The following is a 5537-nucleotide window of genomic DNA, read 5'->3' as shown; positions in this document are numbered from 1 at the left end:
ACGTAAACACATAATAAACATATGACTTAATAATAATTACAGTAGAATTCAGTTTTCCGGAAAGAGACCTCCCCTCAAAAATAAAAGTTACCGATAAGCGTGATGAGGGCTTATAACAATGAAACCATGAATCGGTTCCCATGTTAGGATAGTACGGATAATCCACTTTGTAATTTTGTGCTTAAACACATAAAAACAATTTATAGAAATAAAAAGTATGTAATTAAAGCTCAGTAAATAAAAATTCTAGTGGAAATTTTGTACTTCTAACATTAGAAACATTTACTAATTTATATAATTTAAGTAAGTAATAACGATACCTTCCAATAAGTTAAAGATACCAATAGCTAAAACAAAGAGTAAAACAAAATTATGAAAACATTGTCTGTCATATTGATTTAGTATTACATTAATAATGTACGTAACTTTTTACAGGTTAAAATAAAAACTTAGAATGTTACTGGGCGGGCGTTATTTTACTTTTTTTAACACAATATTATATGCTAAAAGTATAAAATACGTTATCCCTTATTTAGACATTACTCCACATTATGTTTTAAAATGCATTATTTTCTTAATGTTTGCGGTTGAATGATGCAAATTACTTCAACACAGTTCACATATGACTTTACTGCACTACACCTTTTTATTTCCTGGGCCTATTTATTAATGTTTTTTTCAGAGAAAGAGAACTAAAGTGAATATATCTTATTGTTACTAGTTAGCCCGATTTAAGGGTAGCTTTTCTAAATAATTCGTACATACAAAGCATTGCAAGAGATGTAAAATGGTCACGATCACAAAACCAAACATTTTTTTTTTTGTATTTTGTACAAAGTTTTTATATTCAGACTGTGGGGTAGGCAGAGAACTCGTAAATAAGATGTCAAAATGTTTACAAGGAATAAAAAAATTTTTGGTTTGTTTGCATAGTTTTCACAGCTAGGTTTGAGGAACTTCTTATAAGAAAATATTATATACAGACAGTTGATAGAGGGGACAAAATGCCTACAGGGAATCACACTTTCTCCTTGTTTTAGTAATATTTTTTCACAAACAGATCAATGAATATTATTTTAAAGAGAATTCGTGTATTCAACATTATAAGAATTAGTTTGAATAACAACCTACAGTAAATATATTTAATCGCTTAGAGTTCTGTAGTTTACGTGAAAGAGCTGTTGTGTCATTTTCTCTTATCAAGAAAACTCTTTATGAGGGATATAACATGGAATTAATTCATATTATGTAGGGTCTCAGTAACATTAACGCTAACTCTCGCTGAATAACTCTCATGAACATATTAGAAACATTTAATATTAAGTATCGATTGAATGAAGTTCATGATGTTAAAAAAACACCTAAGTTCAAGAAGTCTTGACACAAAGAAGTAAAATAGAAACCCTATAAACCGAGCGCTTTCTAAAAATGGATCTTTCTTTTTCAGTTTGCCTCTGAAGAAGAAAGGTCCACCTTTCGAAAGCGCTCGGGTTATAGGGTTTCTATTTCATTTCTGGCCCGGCATGGCCAAGTGTGTTAAGGCGTGCAACTCGTAATCCGAGGGTCGCGGGTTCGCATCCCCGTCGCGCCAAACATGCTCGCCCTTTCAGTCGTGGGGGCGTTATAATGTGACGATAAATCCCACTATTCGTTGGTAAAAGAGTAGCCCAAGAGTTGGCGGTGGGTGGTGATGACTAGTTGCCTTCCCTCTAGTCTCACACTGCTAAATTAGGGACGGCTAGCACTGATAGCCCTCGAGTAGCTTTGTGCGAAACTTAAAAAAAAAAACAATTTCATTTCTATTGATTGGTTTGGTTTGTTTAGAATTTCTTGCAAAGCTACACGAGGGCTATCAGTGTTAGCCGTTCCTAATTTAGCAGTGTAAGACTAGAGGAAAGGCAGGTAGTCATCACCATCCACCGCCAACTTCTGGACTACTCTTTTACCAACGAATAGTGGGATTGAGCGTCACATTATAATTCCCCCACGGCTGAAAGGACGAACATATTTGGTGTGACAGGGATTCGAACCCGCGACTCTCGAATTTCTTTTGAACGAACTTATTATTTCAGTGATGGAACGCTATTTTTTACTTTCTTATGCAGATTCTCTGAACAATTCAAAATTATCTCTTATAAAAGAGGTGTTTTCTACCGAGACCCAAAATGCGAGCGCTTTCGAATAGTTTTGATTGTTCTTCTTTAGAAGAAGAAATGGTTGTGTTTAATGAGTGTAATGAAATATATAGACACGGATGTCACGTAGAATAAAGTAACAGTAAAAAGTGGTAGAGAAATATATAGACACGGATGTCACGTAGAATAAAGTAACAGTAAAAGTGGTAGAAAATGGAGAAAATAATAATGTGGCGCAATATATAGGAAATCCTTCCAATAAAGAGAAATTAAACCAACGTAATGTAAAGGCTGTTTAATTACGAATTTAGTTTCGAAAATCTTTTCAGATCATTGCGAAGGTCAACAATCCTGGGATCGAGCTCGATGATATGATAACAAGTTCAGTAGAATATATAAAGTTAGTTGACTTATTCTGTCGTCAATAATTCAAAAATAAACATTAAAGCTATAATATTTGATAAACTAAACTAAGAGATGCATGGAAAACGACTCCATTACCACAAATAATTAATACTAAAGGGAAATTATCACGATCCGACCTTTCACAGGCAACGTGTGTATGTTATCAGTTTTCAATGCAGTCACTAGGTATGTGCAGAGTTATGTAACTTTCAATCTAGTGATTATAAAACAAAACTAAGTATTGAAAAAATGGCTAATATCAAAAGAGCAACATACAAACTCTTTCTTTTTTAATCTCTCTACTTTTCTATGTCTAAAACACAGTTCCATACCTACGAGAACTTTTCTTCAATACGGAAGGTTTCTAGTCTTTTACAGTGTGGAACATTATTATTGTATAAAAAGGAAATAGCACTTACGAAAGAGTATAAAAACAGTGGTTATTTATGTTTGGTTTAGTCAACGATTAATAGATGCATCGTACTCTTAATGTGAGAAAGAAGTGTGATAAGAGCCTTTCTTAATATGGTGATAAGTAACGGATAAATTTAAAGTGTCTACGTTTGTGTTCGAAATGATAAAAAAGTGGATGGAAGATACCGAAAGATACCTTTCGTCAGTTTCATTGTTTTCAAAGTAATATTTCAGTTTGACAATGATTGGTTTATTAAACTGTGTGGTATGGCCTGAGTTACTTTTTTTTAACAATTGGAGTCACTTAGCTGACAATTAGTTGTAGTTAAGTGGTCTCTCTTGTGGATAATACTAGCCACATCTGTTTGCTCTTCATATGTCATTATAAAACTACTGTAAGTCTCAAGTTCTTAATAAACAGCTATTTTATTTAAGGTAAGAATTTGAATAAACTGTTTTTCTAAGGTTGAGGTATTTCCTAAGCTCTCTGAGTATAATTTTGTGTTTATTGAAGTCTCAAAGAAGACTTATAGTTGGAAACAGGAGCAGTTGGGCAATCGAGAGACTAATATTCATTTTAAAATAATTTTAGAGGGTCTGTGTTTTCGAGACACTTCATGAAGGTTAAAAAGATTATTTACTACAAAAGTTGATTTGATATAAAATGCTCTGTATGAAAGGTTAGTGATGGTGAAACAAACCATTTGTTATTCAAAGGTTAGAATGACATTAGTTTAGAAGTTAGAAAGATATCTGACCTTTAAATGAATGTTTCGTCATATTATTTTAGTAAAACTAGAGCAGGTAAAATGGAATATAGTGGATTGAAACAGTGCATGTGGTATTTTTCGACGTTGTGTTATGTACAATTTGTTTTAACTAAAATACACAGTTGTGACAATTTCGCTAATTTTCATTCCATCTTCAGTAATGACATCATAAAAACTGATTTTACAAATTAATGAAAATAGCTACGAATCATGTATAACTTCCTTTATCGTTACATTACATAATGCCTCCAGTAGCACAACGGTATATCTGCGGGCTTCCAATGCCAGAAACCGGTTTTTGATACCCGTGGTTGGCAGTGCACAGATAGCCCATTGTGAAGCTTTGTGCTTGACAACAAACAAACAAGCCTTACATAATATAATTCAAACTTAAGCATTCTATCTTTCAAAGTTTCAGTTTTATTCAGTTCTATATAAATTATTCTGAATCAGTCATTTGTTATGGTGTAGTTGTTAACTCTGTATAGGTCACATAATTAAATCTCTATGATCTAATAAATGCTTGGACTTAGATTATAAAACGTAAAGTTTTTTATCCTTCTTTACGTACTCTAACGCAAGTCCAAGCATTTATTAGATCACAGAGGCTTAAGACAATAAATATTACTTCTAATTTTAGTCAAACTAATATAAATGTCTTTTAAAAGGTAAGTATTGTCAAGACTGCTGGTATGAATATTAGAACTTTAATTAAAATGAAGTACAGAACAACTTTTGGACCTTCTTAGGTTATCTTTAGGTCCTTACTTTTTTAATATAATAAGCGTTGACAAGCAACATAAACAAAATAATATATTGTATACTCGAGTTGATTTTAGTATGTTATATCTAACTCATCTCTATCTTATTTATCACTATTACATACTAAAAGCTGGAAGTGTATTTAATAAGGTCTATGTTTTTCAGTTTCATTCCTTGTGTAAAATTGATCAAAATTTCGAGATACATTTTTATTAACAGAGTAATAATAATTTTAAGCACCCACAAAGGTACTGTCACATTCAACGCGTGTAAGATAATATTATTCATTCTAAGAGCAATTACAATACTATAGTTAAGATTATATATTTATTCAAAATCGTTTTATGAGCTACTACACGTCCTGATGAATATAGTGAATATTAACATGTTTTAGCTTTTAGTATCTGAACTTATAAAACTTTTGAAACGTTATAGAAAACTAAGACCTGAATTTTAAATATTCATTTCCTCAAATATTTATATGAAAGTAATTAAATTGGATATATGAGAGCAATTTAAATAAAAACTACATGTTTTAAGCATTTACTGTTAAATTTAAAGGGACGTTTATAGCCATATTTTCAGCAACTAAAGTTAACTCATTCAAACGATTATGATTCTAAATCATTACACTATTTTAAGAACAAAGCTTGCAAAATTTCAAAGAAAAGATACATCATAGCAAATAGTTTCTCTCTTGCGAATGAGTAAGCACCACCTACATTCAAATCAACGTAAAAGGACGAGGAGAAATCAAAAACCACTACTTCGAACTTGAACGTTCTACACTTAGAAGAACAAACTACGAAAGTCACTTTTTTGTATATTATATATTCGTGTGTTGGTGGAAAACTTAACGTGAAGAGAAAAAAAACACCTGAAAAGAAATCATAAAACTTGCGATACCGTACTTATTACACAGCCGCATATGACTGATAAAAATACGAAGCAAAAAACACTTTTTAGTTTTCTACATCGTGACGTGTATAGCATTAAATCTGAAGTAATTATTTAAAGAAACCTTTAAAGTTAACTTCAAATCTGATATTGC

This window comes from Tachypleus tridentatus, chromosome 9 (genome assembly GCF_004210375.1).
Source record: "Tachypleus tridentatus isolate NWPU-2018 chromosome 9, ASM421037v1, whole genome shotgun sequence".
Taxonomy (NCBI): domain Eukaryota; kingdom Metazoa; phylum Arthropoda; class Merostomata; order Xiphosura; family Limulidae; genus Tachypleus; species Tachypleus tridentatus.
Note: the sequence above shows the minus strand (reverse complement) of the source record.